Raw genomic sequence first — 20502 nt, 5'->3', positions numbered from 1 at the left:
CTGTTCTAAACATGAACTGGGGTTATTTCAATAACCACTTAACCTGAGGTTGGGCATGTAAACATTTCTTAACATATGCAAGGAAAATCATGCACAAAATCTCTTGTACATTCATCAATACATAATTTACTTCATTTTTTTAAAAAAAGCTATTTTTAGAAATTATATATAGTAACATGATCATATCATCTTATACATCCTAAAGCTAATTTGCGATGCAAAGAAATTTTATATGCAGTGCAAAAATTCAGAAAAACAAGAAATACCAAATCGTGAAGTCTGAAATTGGTGGCCAATATTTACATGTACATTCTTATTACAAGTTTGTTATGCCCTACTGCTTTGGGTACATGTGCCACGATAACTGAAACCTAACTATCCTCGGTACTTATCAATTGTTGGTCCATATGGTGGATTGATCAGAGCATGTCTCAACATTTTTTTGAGTATAGGAGGAAAAACGTCTATCTTTCGCTAGACCTCAGTCTGTGTGAACTTGATTTCAAATTGGTGTCAGGATGGAGACGGAAATGCTTTTGGCCTCCGTGGTGAGATGGTGGGTGTGCCGACACATTTCGACCTTCGTGCGGGGACCGTGAGGTTTCAAGGAAGGTCTTCCTCAGGGCTGGGAACTTAAAAGTGTCAGACGCTGCTGAGAAGCAGGTGTTCTCTTGGACTAGCTGAGCAGTTACATGTTGGTTGTGAGGCTCAATGTTTGCTCTGGTAGAGCTTATACTCACTTAATCTGTATTTTCAGTGCATCTTCTTCAAACCAAGACTTGTGCTTTAATTCTGAAAGCAGGTTCCTTGTCAAGGAGTACGCGACTGAGACGCTGAATGAACCCGCTTTCAGAATTAAAGCACAAGTCTCGGTGTGGGTTGTCCATATTTTAATCCATCAGTTAGCAACCTCTGAGAGTCAAAGATCACAGATATCAATTTGATTTATGAAACTTTAGTATATGGAACCAGATGGATCAAATAGTAGAGGTGGGTGAGCCAGCAAATGCATAAATCGAGCTGAGCTGAGCCAGGAGTCTGACCTGGCTCTAAGAGTCCTAACATGAGGTGAGCCATTACATGTTTTTGCTGGTAAATAACAATACCACTAGTGGCTGCTACCAGATAGGGGTGGTGTGGCGGGGATGAGGGAATAAAAAAAAAGGACTTACCTGGAACAGCCGTCTGCTGCCTCTCCTTTGTCATCTTCATCTTCTTTCTTCCTGTCCTCAGTCCTGGCCGACAGGCTGCAGCAGGAAGCACCCGGGCACACTGGCCCCCCTGAGCCAATTACAATGCTGCAATGCAGCATGTGATTGGTTTGAGCACCCTGGATCAGCACTCAGACGGGGACAGGGAGCATGTGCATGTTCCTCACCAGGCTGTGTAATGCAGCCTGGTGGGGAACAGGCAAAGTGTGCATGGCTGTTTGGCCTGCCCAAGAGGGCTGGCCAAACAGGCATGCGCACTTAAGGAGTGCAAACAACTCCTCTACCTGCTCTGGCCAACCCCGCCCTACTACTGACTGCAATAAGAAAAATAAAATGATAATAATGATACAGTATAATCATTTTATTTTTCCTTCTGAGCAGTGGGGTGACACTCCTCCGCTTTAGCAGAGGAGTTGCCGCTGGACGCAATAATTGTCATGTAAAAATATGATAGACCCATCAATATTTTTTATAAGTTATTTTTTTAACATTAGTGTTTCACTTTTAGAAATATGTATTTAAAGTGATGACATTGCAGTGAGTGAACCAAAAAATGTCTTTGACATGTGGACTGTATATGGTCAATGTAGTTACATGTGAAATGTCTTTACTGCCTATTAAATATTTATAAATTGGGTTGTTTGTGTAGTGCACATCCTGAAATGAGTTACTCAAAGGCAGGAGTGTACGAGACACTACATTTCTGGGGGAGACAGGGACAACCTTGTGGACTTTCCAGTGACCCTATACAAATCAGCCGTTGCGTGACACCGGACCCACGTTGAATGTATACAATCGCATAGTTTTGAAGTGAAATATTGAGAAAAGCAGGCATGTAGTCACAGTTTGCAAGTATGCTTTATTGTTAATTACATTCACAAAGTAATTAGACCAAATGTGGAAAAAGCACGTATTGTTATTTATTGTGCTGCTCATAGTTCACTCTCACTAAGGGGCACATTATGATATCGGGCGGATTGCCGACCTGGCGGAGGCAATCCGCCCGACACCCTTACCCGGATTCCCTCCGCCATATTAGTATGGCGGGGGGGACCGCGGCGGACGGAAAGACCGTCCGCCGCTTTTCCGCCCCGGTCGCCTTGCGACCGCGGCGGAAAGGGAATAATACGGTGGCGGTGTCCAATAGACACCGCCAGCCATATTATGATGCTGAGCTATAGGTGCCTTTCCGCGGCGGCATTGCCGCCGTGGAAAGGCAGTCGGTGTTTGCTACGGGGGCCCCCTGCAGGGCCCCCTGGTGTAGGCAGAGGTGGGGGAGGACAGGGGGGGTGCCTATGGTACCCCCCCCCACATTTGCATATGCAAAGGGGCAGGCACCGCGCGGTGCCTGCCGCTTTGCATATGCAAATGCTAAAACTACAGGATGCTCCCGCCACTGTGGCAGGCACATCCTAATTCCCCCCACGGGACCCCCGCCCTTATGGCGGGCGGTCCCGTTCTCCGATAGGGTGGCGGGCGGACAATGTCCGCCCGTCATCCTATTGGGGCCCTAAGTTCTGTGAACTGCATGGTACACATTCTTTGCAGTAGGCACATTACCCCTCTGGGCTACTGTACGAAGAGCCAAAATTTCCACTTGACAACATTCTGAACTCCCATTAGTAGGAACAGTAATCACCAGAGTTATCTTGACATTTTTATTGTTGCTTGAAAACTTCCTGCTGCACAAGGAAGTTCATGTGCTTTTAAAACGAAAAATATTTTTACACCAAGTACCCCCCCACCAAACTCAACGACAGGTGTGGCTACACCTGTCAGACAGCCCTAAAGTCAGTCCTGCTCCCAGCAATTGGGCAGGACAAGCATTTCCAGAAATGAGGTCAGAGCTAACCTCATAGCCACTATATGAGGAAACAGATCTATGTAAGTGGTGGAGTGTAATCCTTCCCCCAAATTCCAACAAGCAAAACAAGTTAACAGATTTCTTGTAGATGATTTAAGGGGGAGTAGACTTTCCCCTGAGAATTTTTTGAAATTTTTGGGATCAGATTTCTAAAATGCCGCAGACCGTTATAGGTCATTCATGAAATATTCCAGTACTTTCATGGTTCACCGGGACGCCTGGCTTTTCCTAGGAGTAGATCTGATTTTTTTCAAATGCCTTAAGTCATAAATAACTTCCACAATACCAAGGTCCTCAATTATTCATGGCTGAGCCCCTTATGCCAAGGAGTACATACTATATGACAGTGCCGGAAACTTACCATGGATACTTCAGCCACAGTCATGGGTATGTATGAAAATTCCTTCCGGTATACAAAGATCAGCAGTTTGCCATTGAAACTCCTGTTAAAAAGAGAACAGACAAGAGTTACCCACACTCTGTATGCTAAGAATTACGTTCATCATGTCAGGGCCTTTGGCCCAGGCGTGGTGGCACGTGCTCTGTCTTCCTGCCGCTGGGTATGACTGGGTTAGCAGCTTTCTCAGTTAGACAGCTCCAGTCCCCACAGCCAATAATGGTGTCTTCAAAGAAGAATGTCTGGGCCTACAGTTTGCCATAGGTAACACCTCTCATCCATATGCTGCTCGTGCCCTTGTCCCTAAGGCAAGAATAAACATCAGTATACCAGAGCAGCATCAAACTTGCACGCATAACAAACTTACACTCACACACACATTTTCACAATATTTCTTTGCACTCTTTTGCACCTTTGTACTCTGTCACACACAGACACACTGCCCATCACACTTCCATTAGTCAATTTGCTTTTATTGTGTTAAAAAAAGCTTCCCCTGCTGCTTCTGCTATACCTGCCTTGCCTTTTAGTAAAACTTAATAAAAACATATTCTCTATACGCTATTCAGAAAAATAATATATTGCCTTGTCAATGTTTGTTACAAGTATGATGTGAATGAATAGTGCACTTCCTTAAAATAGCTGTGTGGGGATTATATTTGGTTTCATGTGTGAATCAAGCAGTTACAGTATTTGAAATTAACCAATCCACGTTCTAACATGTAATATCCCGGCATCCAACTGACCTTATGAAATGCTTGACTTCTTCAGCAACCATGGATTTCATCCAGTAACACTTTACATTTTTGGGTTTTTGAGACCTAACTTGCAATGTAAAAAAAACCTCTGTGTCCCGTAATAAAGCATAGTGGTGAATGGAAAAGCCAGGAATGGCTGAAGGTGTCACACGATCCTCGATCCACCACCATACCCCAAAGCTTCAGCCCGAGTCTCCCTCCTTGTGCCAGCCCACATTCCCAGTCCAGTCTCCCCTCTTGCACCAGGCCTGTTGTTGGAGATGGAATTAAGTAGGAATCTTGTACCAAGGAAAGAGCAGGTATTTTGTGGGTGCTTTTATAGAAATATGTGTAGATTCCTGAGAGCTGTGTAATTTTTATAAGTGCAGAGTAGGAGGTGAGCTCATGTAAGTGCTGGGTGATGGTGAATAGTGTGAGTGAATGCAGCATGAAAGTGTAGGGTGAAAAATGAGCAAATGTGAATGTCAGGTGAGCTGCATTATTGCAATGTGAGAAGAGGACCCATGTGAGTGTCGGGTGGGGGGAGTGCGTGCAGGGTGAGAGGAGAGAGTGCAGGGTGGTTTGAGAGGTGTAAATGAAGGGTGAGTGGTGTAACTGTGTGTGGTGCAGGATAAGTGGCGAGAGTGAAGAGTGATCTGTGAGAGTGACTGGTGAGTGCATGGTGAGAGGAGTTAGTGTAGAGTGAGAGGTGTGCCCCTATGAGTTCCGGCAGACTATTGTCCCTGTGTGCAGGCAGGATGAGTGTTTTGTTCGGGTGAGTGCAGGGTGAGAGGAGGAAGTGCAGGGTGAGTGGCGTGACTCCAGGTTGATGCTGTGCTTGTTTGTGTGGTGTGAGTGCAAGGTGAGCGCTGTGCCCATGTGAGTGAAGATGTGAGTGAGGATGTGAGTGAAGGGTGAGCTGTTTGAGGAACTGGAGTGCCTATGTGAAGTGCACAGTGAGTGACGTGACAGTGTGAGAGTAGGGTGAGAGGAGTTACTGCAGGGTGAGTGATGTGACACAATTTTGGGTGCGGTTGAAAATGCAGAGTGGGATAAATTAATGCATGGAGAAAAATGTGTTTGTTTGAGTGAGATTGCAGTGAGCAGTGAGAGTGACAGGTGAGTGAAGTGTCATATGAGTGCAGGGTGAGTGGTGTGCTTGTGTTAGGGCAGGGTGAAAAGCGTGAGTGCATAGTGAGTGTTGTGAGTGCAGTGTGATCACTGTGAGTGCAGGGTGAGCGGTCTGCTGATGTGACCGCAGGGTAAGTGGAGGGAAAACAGCATGAGTTCATGGCGATGGACATGAGTGCAGTGTGTTCATTGTGAGTGCAAGATGAGCGGTGTGCTCGTGTGAGCATGGGGTAAGAGGAGGGTGAACAATGTAAGTGTAGGGTAACAGCATAATGCAGTGTGATCGCTGTGAGTGTAGGGTGAGCGGTGAAAGTGACAAGTGAGTGGAGTGTCATGTGCATGCAGGGTGAGCAGTGTGCTAATGTAAGTGCAGGGTAGGAAGAGGGTAAATGGCATTAGTGCATGGTGAGCAGTGTGATCACTGTGAGTGTGAAAGTGAAGGGTGAGTGATGGGAATGAGGAGTGAGTTGTCTGAATGCAGGATGTATACTCAGACACCTGGAGTAACTCAGCATTGTATTGATGGCTAGTGTAGGGTTTCAGATATGTCAAAATATTGCTATTATGGCATCAATCAGGGATGGAGGGCAGAGGAAATAAATAATATGCCTTTCCTGCAACAAACTTTCAGACTCCTGATTAGGGTTGCCAGCTGATCGAACTTCTACCAGCACCCCTCCTTGCATCACCTGACACCTCTTTTACCATACCGATCCCCCACAACAAGCCTTTATAAACTCTTCCCCTCCACATCCCTTTTTACTCATACCAAGCCTCCTTCTACTGCTATGAGCCCCAAAACAAACACAAAAAACAACAAAAATAAAGTTTAAATCCTTCACTCTTCTATCCCTCCACTATCCTTTTCAATCAAAATACCAGACTAACATGTCCACTTCTCAAATTTCATATTTCGCTATACTAATTCACCACTAATCCGTTATGGGTTCCGGAGTAGCATGCTATTCACCAAAAAAGCACTTCAACACCACATCAGGGGTAGCAAGTGCTATATAAATGCAAACCTCTTTCCCTCCTCTATACCCCTGCTATCCTTCTCTATCCACATAGCTGAATAACATATCCACCACTCAAATTACTTTCATATTTCACTATACTAATTTTCAACATCAGAGATCTCGGACAGATTTGGGGTTGAGATAGTGTCGCATGCAGACGACACACAACTGATTGTGACCTTGACGCAACCAAAGGAGCAATGCACCGCAAATTTTTCGTTATGTATGCAGGAGCTTGCCAAGTGGATGGCTGACCACTGCCTCCAACTAAATGGAAACAAGACGTAGGTGTTGATTGTAGGCAAATCGCCATCAGTGTGGACTTCGGCATGGTGGCCGGATGAACTGGGCGCTTTACCCACACCCAGTAATCCAGTGAAGAACTTAGGAATCTGGCTAGATAATAAAATATCATTTGATCACCAGACCAAACAGGTGGCGGGCACTTGTTTCGGCATGTTACGGGTCCTAAGAAAAACAATGGACCTTCTGCCTGTGCCGGTAAGACAAACTCTGGTCCATGCCCTAATAACGTCCAGATTGGACTATGGAAATGTCCTATACCTAGGTGCCAGCGTTAAATGCTTCCATAGACTACAATGCATACAAAATGCGGCTGCTCGTCTGATTCTACAGCTACCTAGAAGAGCGTCAGCAAAAAAAGCACTGCGGACCCTACACTGGCTCCCGGTCAGGGAGCGGATGACTTTTAAGGCCCTTTGTATAGGACACCGCATTCTCCATGGAAAGGGCCCCAAGTACCTGCATAGTCTCCTCAATCGGTATGAGCCTACTCGCCAGTTAAGATCCTGTGGCACTGGGCAGGTTCAGGTCCCAAAATTTAAAAGAGTGCGAATGGGCAGACGATCCTTTAGAGTACTGACCGCCACTCAGTGGAAAAAGCTACCAAAATGGCTCCGACTGGAGACATCAGAACCCATCTTTCGGAGAGAGCTTAAAACGATTCTATCCCCCAAAGCCTAGTGCATGAGCTAAAGACAACCCCCACATCTGCCTGGAACTAAGTGAAGCAGCATCGAAGCAACCAGCGCGGGGACACACTTGCTAGTGTAACCAAGCGCTTTACAAAAAGTATATAAATAAATAAATCCTTTATGAGTTCTGGTGTAGCATGCTACTCGGCAAAAAAGCGCTTCAACAACCCATCAGGGGTAACAAGCGCTATATAAACGCAAACCTTTTTTCCTCTTCTTTCCCTCCGCTGTCATTCTCACTCCAAATAACTGACTAATATCCACCACTCAAAATACTTTCATAATTCACTATACTATTTTACCACTAATCCTTTGTAGGTTTCTGGAATAGCATGCTACTCACAAAAAAAGCGCTTCAAAACCCATCAGGGGTAACAAGGGCTATATATACACAAACTTGTATTCCCTCTTCTATCCTTCCGTTATTCTTCTGAATCCAAATAACTGACTCACCTATCACCCACTCAAATTACTTTCATATCTTAGTATCATATCTTAATCCCCTGCCTAGGTCATGCACAGCAGGATTACCATCTTCTGTATAATAACTCTGTACAAAAGTCACTGCTATCGTCATCCTTGAATGACAGACCCACAGTACCATTACACATCTAGGTAGAACGCCTGAGGGTACTTTTTGGGTATAATAGAACCACATCTTTCCTGGGCAACTAGAGGGGAACCTTCCATGCTGACACAAGACGCTAATGTCCCTTTACGCAGAAACTTCAGCACGAAATGGTCTGACAACCCTGTCAGATGTGGTCCTCCATTCTCTCCCATCAGGTAACGGGGTTGGCTCTTTCCTAGGGGATTCTTGCTTTACACCCATATACATGCTAGGAACACTTAGATAGTAGGATTTGTATTTTAGGAGTAGGCTCAATTACTGCCATGTATCAGTATGCCTGCATATATTTACTGTTTAAGCGCCATGGTAGAATTCTGCCTTTTATTTACTCTGTCGGTGCTTGTAATTCTATATATCTGTTTCTGTCTAATGATTGTCATAGAATGACGCTGGTTCAATAAATGCTTACTGAAAACGTCCCCATCGTTTATTCTGTGTATCTCGCTGAGATCAAGTGAGCATGAGTGACTGAGCGAAAAGTACAGCACTGTTTCCACGATCTCTGAAGGATCAAGGGTTGTCATGTTTGATGGTTGCCAGAAACGATTCGTACCGTAGTAAGGTTGGGGGGCTTATGTGAGCTAGCAGGCCTAACGGCTAACATATTCTTTGGGGGTGTCTGGAATCAGTCTGGACACCAATCCCTTAGTTTATGTTGTCTAAACACGCACATCCTATGTATCATTAGGAACTACATGACAAAAGGATGTCAGAATTTTTATAACTTTTAAAATACCGCAACATTTAAATACCTCTAAACAACTGTGCTAATATTTCAAAACATAGCAGTTAGAAAAGCACAAATAAAATTCTGTAAAATTTGGCCTTCTGAAGTGTAAAGAAACAAAGATTTAATACCATCAAAGGAATCCAAGACACTTTGCTTGGAAATGCCCAAATGAGAAATATTTGCATAAACCCAATTTCCACACATATTATCGTTTGTGTAAAGTTTTATCAGTAAAACTGCAGGTCAGCTCGGATTTTGTTGCCATTTCAATAGAAAAAGGTGCCTTTTGCAAATAAAAATGTGCTACCACACCATGCTTTGGTAATATATTTGCTACAGAGTGGTGTAAAATGCACCACTAGCTACACACCACACCCTTACTGCTCTCCTGCTGAACTGGCGTGGTTCATTTGCTACACTTGTTCTTTGTGTAACGCTTGAATTTTTCACAATTCCCATGACCTTAGTGATGTAACATTGATGCCAGCACCCCAATTCCAAAAACTGTTCCAGCACCCCATGGACGACACAGAGAGAGTCACCCACACGCTCAGCTTGTTTTGGGCTTCAGGTTCCAAGATAACCTTGAGCTGAGTCAGAGCTTGATATCGGTCTCGAGGCTTCAGCGGCTCACCCAGGGCAAATAAATAGCAGGGCAGTGCGCCTGCTTACATGCAACAAAGCAGTTGGTTGGATGACACCACTGATCAGCAAGGACTGTAAGCGAGATAGATAGCTAGATAGATAGAGATAGATAGATAGATAGATAGATAGATAGATAGATAGATAGATAGATAGATAGATAGATAGATAGATAGATAGATAGATAGATAGATAGATAGATAGATAGATAGATAGATAGATAATCACAGCCTGCAACAGCCCCTGTATAATTATAGTGAGGCCTGACTTTCCACTAAAAAGTAATTTTTAGTTTTGCTATTATCTTTGAGGCCGTTCAATGAATCTGCACAAAACTTTCCACAGGCCAGGCTCTGCAGACAACACCCAACCCTTGCATACTGCTGACTGTCCAAGAAGGGATTGGCCCAGGGACTGATCATAGAGCAGGCCTTGTGACCATTACCCGCTGCGCATAGCCTTTGTCATGCAAAGTGTGGATTCACTGACTGTTCCGGGTTAAGAGTAGGATCTGGGCCAACCCCTGTGGTGGCCTTTGGGTCTTGGCCATGATCAGTGCGATTGGTCACTCGGAGCAAGTTGGGAGCAGGGCCTGTCAGCCAACTCCTGCTGCACATGGCCAAAGGCCCAAAGCCTTGTGTAGTCGGGCGAGGCTGCCCACAATGGGATAGGTTCAGGAGTGGTGATACTCCAAGTCCTGTACCCGACCCCCACCTTACACAGCCAAAAGCAGTGAGGATGGCTGTATATAAGAGATTAGGCACAAGCAAAATTTGGATGTAGTATATGGTGAAAAAAATAGAAATTCACTGAAATAAATCAAAAGTAAACATGAAGTTATTGTTAGCTTTAGTAATAAGACCTTAATGTGCGTTTAGTAAAAAAAAAAAGTCAAATTCACTGAAAAAACAAAGTTAAAATTCAGTTATGGTTACAAAAGAAAAAAAAACACTAACATGCCCACGTCACACACTGCTTATGACTTTACATGGCAGTTACTCATGGCATGTTGAATGATATCATTGATGTCATCTCAAGTCACATTTATGACATCACTGATGACAGCATCCAGAGATACCAATGCTCTGCCTAGGGGTTGACCCTGTGCCCAACACTCTGTGAACAACCAACCCACACAGTCTACAGCCTGCCGCAGGGTCTAGTCTAGTCATTTGTTATTTGCCTACAATTTTCGCCCGCATTGATGGATCTGCCCTTGCTAAGCAAAGTCAACTAAGGTCTGAATTCCATACTGACGGTCAAAAAAGATGTGTTGCCCCATTTTAACTCCAATAGGAAATTTTGTTCATACCTACAGACAAAATCCCTGAACAAATGTACACCAAAACTGGCATGAAAGTATAACTTTACTGAGAAAGTAAGCTTTTTTGGTTTGGGCAAAGTCAGTTCAGTAGTTTCTGAGATATTAGCATTTGAATAAAGCTCCAGGTGGGCCTGAAAGGGTTAGCAATGTTTTATATCTTCTGGGCTGAAAAGCCATTTGTTGATTTGATTATAATTTTGGCACTGTTTGATAAATATGCATGACATTAGGCAGACAGTATGCTGAGATTAGTCATGGTATTTTTGTTTTAGAACATTTTATTGCAATTTTTAAACAAGATAAGCATATTCCAGTTCAATGATGCATTATCCAAGAGAGCAACGCAGGCCACCGGCACCGTCGGCTAAAGATGTTTAGAGAGTTCTACGTACCAATCTATACAATGAGCACCTGTTACCCTCTCTCTGTACATTATCTATTTGTTTGCCAACTGCCTCCTATCCTCCTCCCTCTCCACCTTCTGCCCTCCTCAACTGCAGAAGGATGAACGGTCCCATAATGTCTAGGGCCGACTGTGAATCGAAACCGGCCCTGGCAAGCTGCTCGGCTGACCCCCCCTGAGAGCGAGGGGGGTGCGGCCGAGCAGTTTGCTAGGGCCAGTTTCGGATGATTTTGTTACAGGGGCTGATATTGCCGGCCCCCGGTAACAAAAAGCACCCAGGGGTCAAAATTCTGCCCCCACCATGACGCCCACTGGGGAAACGCCCAGTGCCCGCTATGGCCAGTCCGGCCCTGATAATGTCCACCTGGAGGTAAAATCGGCTGAGATAGGTTGTCCCAGGGCCCTGAATAACCTAGAAAGGTCCCGTCAATGACCATGGCTAGTATAGTCTAAATCTAGGGATCTTGCCTTGTCAGTGTCAGTGAAAGTGATCCAGCATCTCTCAATGGGGGCAGGGGCCCTTAGCACAGGTGTTGAACTAGTGATCTCCATTTCGCTTTGTAGTCAAAGTAGGACCCCTGCATATTACTAGTGAGGCACTCCATAGCCAAAGTATCCCAGACCCTATGGTGCCACTGTATGAGTGGAGGGCATTCAGTTTTTTCCAGTGGTGGGATACGGTTAATTTGGCAGCTCTAAGACATTGTAGGCACATGTGCCATTCATCTTTGGACATTCGTGTCAAAATGAGGCATTTTAGGCCAAGTTACTTCTGGTGTGGTGGGTATCAGAAAGGTTAGGAACTTGTGGAGTAGCTTAGATACATATTACCAAAATGGTTTTCGCACTGGACATTCCCACCATATGTGGAGTGCTTCACCTAGAGGCCCTCACCCCATCCAGTATCTAGGGGAGGCATTGTGGTACAAGTGGTATAGTTAATGGACAGTGTAGTGTCTTCCATACCATGCTATGGAATGTATTTCCCACCCCAAGGAGGAAATAAAGGAATTGCACATGTATCTTTGTAATTTATCCCATCTTTTCTGTGTCATTTGTATTTCCAGCCTGCATTCCCATTCTCTATTATGGTGCCAAGATTGAAGGAGTCGTGCACCAAAAGGAGCATGAATAGCATGTGCTGATTAATTTAGGCAACTGTTGTTCAAATAGAGATGGAGCTCTGGTGATTCCCGCCCGGATTTATGGTCGAGTGATCCAATATCGTATTTGGGCATAGTGTAGTCATTCTATTTCAGGTATGCCGTACATGGGGACACACTGCTGGTATGTCTTTGGTGTAAGGGTGTCGCACATGTCTGCGATCATTTTGAAACCACTCTCTCTCCATCCAAGGAAGATGTGGGCATAAACACTGGGTTATAGTGGATAGGGGTATAGAGAGAAGAGTACGCTACCAAGCCCTGTGCATGTACATATCTGTCCTATGTCTTTAATGTCATGGATACATAGATGTTAATGTAGGCATTTAGGGTTTTATGCCATTTCTCCAGCCACACTAGTTCCCATTAGGGTTTCCAGGCTATAGCATGGTCCATCTGTCACCAGTTTTTCTCAGAGAGCATAGTGGGCCAGTCCACGACCAGCCACAATTGTGAAGCTGCATAATAGTGTGGGATGCTTGGGACTGCTAGGCCCCCCTCAGTCTTAGTTGGGTCATAAGTTTCTGCGGGAGCTTCTGCACCCCACCCCTTCCAGCTAGAAGCCATTAGCTTTTGTTGATCATGTTTGAGTTAGGGGGGGATCTAGCCATATTGGAAGAACCTGAAAAACGTATTAGGAGGTGTCATTTTAATCACATTGATGTGGCCGAACCATGAGAGCATCAGATTTACCCAGGCCTGGAGGACTTTTGTGATGACAGTGACCAAAGTTGGGTAGTTGAAGTCATAGAGGTCCCAGACAGTTCACGTAAGGTGGACTCCTAAATATTTGATTAAGGATTTGGCCCACTGGAATTGAAAGCGGATCAACAGTCTTTCTACATGCTCAGTCACAAGTTCACTTTAAGGATTTCAGATTTATCATAACTGTTCTTACAGCCAGATACTTTCTCGAAGTCCTCTAGGAGGTTTTCTAATTCTCAAAGTGAAGTGTCTGGGGCTCCCAGTGTCAGGGAAACATCTTTGGAGTAAAGGGAATTTTTAAAGTCTTGAGATCCGAATTTAGTCAGCGTTACTGCATCTGTCTATTAGATTAGTCTTGGCAGTGGTTTATAAATAGGGAAAAAAGAAGTGGTGACAGAGGACATCTCTGACTGGGGCCTATAGTTAGTCAGAGTGGGCGTGATACATATCCAATGAAAGTGATTCTGGCCGCCGGGTTAGTATAATTGAAGAATATCATCCTGAGGAACACATGTCCCAATCCCATTTCCTGAAGAGTGAACATCTAATCCACCCTGTTGAAGGCCTTCTTTGATGACAGTAGCGAGTGTGCTTTTGAGAGAGGCCTTCTCTATAAGGGGGATGGCTGTCTGAATATTGTCATGGGCCTGGCGCCCCATAATGAAAACACTCTGATCTGGGTGTATCGGAGTATAGAGAACCTCATTTAGGCAAGTCGATAGGATCTACATGTAAAGCTTGGCATCGATATTCATAGCGCTATTGGTCATTAAGAGGCACAGAGCTTAATATCTTCATTAGGCTTCGGGATGACTGTCACCACTGCCTCGCCCATTGTCTGGTAACTGGCTCTGTTGTGGCACAGTGGTTAAACAGAGCAGTGTGTTTCAGAATCGACCTGGAGGAATATGTTTTAGTGAATTGGGCCATGAGGCTATAGGGCCTAGAGTCCTGTAGGGTTGAAGGTTTTAATTGCTAGCTGCACTTCTTCAGGGAGGATTGGGCCCTCCAGTGATTCCCTTTGGGCATCTGTTAGTCTGGACAGCTGTATCCTGTCTAGGAAGCCCTATTTGTCTGCTGTGGAGAGAGTGGTTCTTCTATAGAGGTCTTTATGAAAAGCTGGAAATTCATTAACTTTTCCCTCATCCTCTACCATCATCGACCTGGAAGCCGAGACCAGCTCCTGTATATATTCACTTTCCTTTTTGTCTCTCAAAAGTCAGGCCAGGTGGGTGCCCACTTTGTCCCTGGTTACGTACGCTTGGTTCTAAAGGCGGAGTAGAGCAAGTTCTGCTTTGGTAGTATAATGCATTCGCAAGTACCCTCTGGCCACAGTTAGCACCCAAGTTTTCTGGATGGAATCTGCAGCAGTTTTTTTTGATCTCTTAAATTTCTTCCTCAAGCTTCTGTACTTTTAGTTGTGGTCAGGGGATATTGCTATAAAATAGCCACTGTTGACTGCTATAAATGCATCCCACACCCCAGGGATGAGACCGCTCCTCCCTCATTGTGTTCAAAATATTTTTTGATCTGGTATGCTTTTTCATTTAGAGCCTCCAGTTCCTAGGGGGTCTTCTGAATTCCATCTCTAACTGGGCCTTGACCAGTGCGTGGTCATATATTGAGATGGGCCCGATTTCTGTGGTTTGGGTCAGACCCAAGAGAGTACAGTGTACGTGAGAATAGAAAGGGAAAGCCTGGGCCATTGTGATTAGCTCTCGCCAGTCATCCCACTGCTCCATATCATCAATGCTCTTTTTCAGCTTTTTGAAGAAGGCATCTGTTTGGGAATTGTGTCCCTGACTCCCTGTCTATGCGCAATTTCCATACCATATTAAAGTCCTCAGTGAGAATGATGTCACCTCTGGCTAACCCAGCCAACTAGAAACGAGCCTTGAGCTAAGTTAGGGGCATACATTGCGGTCACAGTGAGAGGTAAATCATACAGTGCCCTTATCAAATTAGATATCTGCCTTCCCTGTCAGTGATGATCTGTGTGGATATTATGGGGAGGTTACATTTCAAGTATATTACCACTCCTCTTTGTTTAAAATTGGCCAAAGAGTGGCATTTCGTGGAGTATGCCATATGTTTCCATGATCTTTGAGCATAAGGTGGGCTTCTGAAGGCATATGATGTCTGGCTTGGATTCCCAGAGTTCATGCCAAATGACTCCTCACTTGTTTCGTTCAGTTCAACCCTCATGGATTGAATGAAAGACGAGAATTATCGGTCCATATTATCAGTGATATGCAGGCATAGCCGAACACAGGGTTAATCAAAAGTGGTGTGTATGGTGGAAGCAATGGTGATCCCTCCCCTCAAAATTCCATATTCACCACTAATATTTCTAAACCAAAAAGTAAACAATAATCAACAAGCAACTCAAAGGCATAAATGGCATACAAACAAGTGGGTAGGCTGAGTTTGTTCCCGGCCCCACTGGATTCCAGCTCGACCCTCCCCCCCCCATCGAGCTGAACAATCCGGTCTGTAAGCGCCAGTCTGCTGGGTAGAGTTTTGTAGGTCCTGCTAGCTTCCCAGGCCATAGAAGTCTCTCGTCTCCCTGCCCACCTTGTACCTTGTTTGTGTCATAGAGGTATGGGGTTCCGCTCATGAGCTGTCTCAGTCTTTCAGCCCCCGTTGTTACTGGTCTGCCTTGTCAAAAGTGGGAGTGGTGTACTGTTAGCCATGTTTGCATTCAGGCTATCTGTTTTTGTTGCGTTTTTCCCCATGGTAGAGTCCACTGGCCACCAGAGCCATTCTTGATTCCCTAGGGCATTGCATGGGTACGTCCAAAAGCCCTTCTTCAGGTGGCTCCGGTACAATGTGTCACCAATTATGTCAATTGAAATGTCATCAGTGATGTAATAAATGATGTCCTAGAACATGTCATGAGTGATATAATATGTGAGGTTAAAGGCACTGCATGGTGGGGCATATTTTATAGTCCGCTCTGGTGGATGTCTGCGTTTGTTTTAGTTGAGGACATTACGCTGGCACTGACATATTCACCTAACTATAACGTCACTTCAATCTTCTATTTATAGTGAATTTCTATGCTTTTTTAAAAACAATATCAGATCTTTCTATCACACCTAAATATAACGTCCCTTTAACCTTTGTTTTTCCAGTGAATATACACATATATCAGAGTTTCTGGCTTTAGTGACCACTACTGTATCTCTGTTCATATTAATGATTTGTTTGTACGAGCCCTGGCACAAGGTGTGCCAACTCATTTGGATAGTGTGGTGACCGATCAGGGAAGAAGGCTAAAGTGGTCAAGGATTGTCCCTGAGAATTTTTTTTTAATGTCTTGTGGTGTTATGCTGCAGGGTTAGGCCCATGTGGCAATGCTGCTCATTTCTTACATTGTCCCTTTTTTCACAATAGCATTTCTGCTGTGAACATTTGCACATATTTGCATGCATGACAATGTTGGATTCGTTTCTCTGAAACTACTTTGTTTACACATCTAGCTTCGCAAAACATTATCATGATGCCTCGAACATAATGTACAAGGCTTCTTTATGCACTATGTACAAATGGCATTCTAAGTTCATCCACGGGGCGACAGAGCTATCCACATATCTATAACATTGCTAATCTATAACGTACATCACAAGGCTGCTTTCTATTATAAATAAAAAGCATCCAGATAGATTAGCAGAGGAGGTCCTTCAGCTGACACCAAGGGTCTCTGCATGTTGAGACTTCACCACGCAGTGGTCTGACATCTCCGTGAGTGGTGTCCAGTTTGTGACCAAGATGGTGTCCTTCATTCTCTCCCACCTGGTAATGGGGTTTGATTGTCCCTGGGGGAGATTCTTGGCTCTACACCTACATACAATCTAGGTACATTTAGAGTAGGATTTGCCTAGTCGGACTCTGCCTGATTACTGCCTCGTTTATATACTTGCATATATACACTGTTTTAGCACCATAGTAGAGCTGTACCTACTTTTTACTCATCTGGTGCTCGTAATCATTTTCATCTGCTTCTGTCTACTGGTTATCGCAGCACATGTATTCTATACAAGAATAACATTGGTTCAATAAATATATTGAAAATGTCCCACTGTGTATTCTGCATATTTTCTGAGCACAAGTGAGCACGAGTGATTGAGCAAAAGGTTCTGATCTGTTTCCTGAGGGGTCTAAGTTGTCATGTTTAATGGTTGCTGGAAACCATTCACTCCCTGGTAAGGTTAGGGGGGCTTACGGTGCCACTGTGAGCTAGCTGGTCTAGGCCAACATGTCCTACAGTGGTGGCCGGAATCAGTCTAGGCACTTCGCCCAAAGTTTATGTTGTCCAAACAAATGTGCAGGTCGTACTTATTAGTGGGAACTACATGACAGTGGATGCTAAGCATAGGGAATTTGATCTGTGTCAGTGGGATGTGTAAGAGGATAATGCATTGTTGAATGCTTATTCAGAGATTGGGGATGAAGTTATATCTAGACTATCACTCTCTCCTAAACTGGTGGTAAACAGTACTTGCAGATGGCTTAATAAGAATTGTTCATAGGCACACAAATTGGTATTGTCCGCAATCAAAGCTCAGCCCAAAGACTGACGTCTAATAGCTATTAGACGTGATATTTATAAGAAGGCACTTGATCAGATGAAGAGAGCTCTTAGAGAGGAGGCTTGGTCTGATCTTATGGAGGCCTCGCTTAGGGCTGATAGTAGCAAATACTGAGAGGTTGTCAATCGTCCTTTATTTAATGGTAATGGGTTCCATCCTATTTCCTCCCACATTCTTCCACAGAAACAAATTGAAAATGCTGAGGGCATCTATGGCTCTTTGGATGGTGGTGTTTTCTCTGAGCCTCCTTCGCTAGCCGCTTACCAATGTAATTTAACATTTGGTGTTGATTAGGTCATATCAGCTGTATGTGTATTGCAGGTCACAAGGCCCCTGGTCCCGACAGGATTCATGTTGATTTGTTTAAGTTGTCACCGACTCTCTGGGCCCTGATCTTAACCCATATTTTTAATCTGGTAATAAGCCTAGGACTTCCACACTCTTGGTCCCAGTCCATTATCATCTCTGTATATAAAAAGGGTTATAGATATCTCCCTAGCTGCTAGAGGCCCATCTCTTTGATACTTTCATTTATCAAGGTGATTTGTGGGGGTATCTTGGATAGAGTTTTGTCATGTCTCAAATCTGCAGTTTGGGTTTTGCCAGGGATTGGGCACTTGCAATCAGTGCCTAAACCTTTTCTTGTTAATTAATAAGGATACGGTAGCAAAACCGGGGTCATTGTTTATTGCATTTATGAACCCATCCTCTGTATCTAACAGGGTGAATAGATCCAAACTGTGGCAGATTTTGTTGGACATGGAATTGGACACAGAGATTGTCTGTTTCCTTAGTGAGCTGCATAGGGACATGAGGGCAGTTGTCCGATATAACTCAGACGGGTCCTTTACTAGCTTCTTTCATCTTAAGAGTGGAGTGAGACAGGAATGTATAATGGTCCCTTTTTGTTCACTTTGTATGGCCAGGTTGTTAGACAAACAAGTGGACTGTCCATAAGTATCTTCACGCCAAATTCCCGTATTCTTATAAGTGGACGACACCATTTTGCTGGCAAGAACCGCAATGGGTCTCCCAACACTGCTGGATTGCTTTGTTTCGTACTCGAACATTGTTGACCTTTCTGCCAACTATGGCAAATCCCAGATGATGGTTTTGTGTCCTAGGGGGACCAAGTCAAGAACTTTTTATGTTCAGGACCATGGGCTGTCTAGGGTACAGACACATACATACCTGGCGTGTTTTTTGATGCTCAAACCACCTGGGCTCCGTTAATAAGATCTAAGGGCCAGATGTACCAATATTGGATTTTTAAATTCCATAATAGCAAATTTGATCGATTCGCTATTACGGAATCGTAAAATGCAATGTATGTAGGTTTCACAATAATAATTGCGATTCCTACTTATTCCTTATTTACGTCTGGCAAATTGCGAGTCGCAAATAGGGAATGGCTTCCCATTTATTCCAATGGGCCTAGAGTCCCATAGGAATGAATGGGAATTGCATGCGTAACTTGTGAATACCCAATAGGTACTCTCAAATTGCGCATGCGATTTCAAGGGTGCCAAATAGACACCCTGTTGCACCCCTGAAATATGCATGTGTGCACATGTGGCGCACATACATGCTCTAAGGGCATGTATGTATGCCACATGGCACCTAGACAAATTAAAAAAAGTTACTGTTTCTTGGAAATTACAAATTATCTCTAACTTGGAGTTGGTGGTAATTTGCGATTACTTAACGCCAGGTCGCAATTTTCTTTTGCTTCCTGCATTGCATTTAAGGAATCCCAAATTGCTTAAATGCATTCGCAAAATAGGTAATCGCAAAAATTGCGATTCCCTATTTTCCGAATGCCCCAAAAGGCTTTTCCCGTTCGCAAACGGGCCAATTCTGCGAATCAGCCTGCTTGCGAACAGGAAAATGCTTGATACATCTGGCCGTAAGAGACTAGCCTTGTCCCAGTCCATAGGCGCACCCTTTTTCTTCTTCGCATCTAGAATTGGCAGTAAGCCATTAGAGGCATTGATTAAAATTTACCAGGCCAAATCAGTCTCAGTAGACACATAGCGACGTATGGGGTTACGTATAATCAAGGCGGCTTCAAGTGGAGGAGAATTTTGGCCGTCCCAGCTTCTACCCCTGATTTTATGGTTCATGAGGAGCTGGGATTGCCCTATCTGTCGGACCTTATTACCCTTTGTCCCCTGGTCAAGTGGCTCATTATATGGGTGCGACCAGAGAATCACCTAAACACGGAAATACATAGATACTGTATTCAGCTTCAAGGGTGGAGGTCAGGCAAATGGTTGGCATACATACAGGACATTTTTGTTAAGTTAGGCAGACCCACCCTGTTTGATTCTCCATCTAACATCTTGAAATCAGGTATCTCTTGGACCCTGGACAACTATAGAGGACAACTATAAAGAACAACTATAGAGGAAAGCAAAGAGAGTGGGTATACAATTAGAGAAGTCCTCTCTTCGAGGACATGCACAGATCATAACAGGGCTGCTTGTCAAATCCTATTTAATTAATGTGGTTAATGGTCATCACCAGTTTCTCCTCACCAGATTCAGATTCAATTAATTCCATTTATTGCTGGTCCTTCCTAAGCCTGGTGTCTTGAGTGTGAAGCTGAGCCCTTGCACATGTAATAACTTTTCTGCTTAGGATCTTGTGCATTTTGCTTTTTTGTGGTTTTTATGATACCCCTTGAAGTACAATTTTATTAACATTGCTAAAATCTTTGGGCCTTATTTATGAGGCCCTTACGCCGCTGTTGCATCACTTTTTGTAACACTGTGGCGGCATATAAAATGCCCCACACTGTGCCATATTTACAAAGTTCCAGCGCAGGAAAGGCTTGTAGAAGTGTCAAAGTGAAATCGATGAGATTTCACTGCGCCACCTCTATGGCCTCATTGGGTCAAATCTTTACACCTGCTTGAAGCAAGCATATGGGGTGACGCTGGCCTTTTTCGCGAAATG

The sequence above is a fragment of the Lissotriton helveticus genome, chromosome 3_1 (assembly GCF_964261635.1).
Source record: "Lissotriton helveticus chromosome 3_1, aLisHel1.1, whole genome shotgun sequence".
NCBI classification, from domain to species: domain Eukaryota; kingdom Metazoa; phylum Chordata; class Amphibia; order Caudata; family Salamandridae; genus Lissotriton; species Lissotriton helveticus.
The sequence above is the reverse complement of the archived record's forward strand: the minus strand, read 5'-3'. Positions refer to the sequence as shown.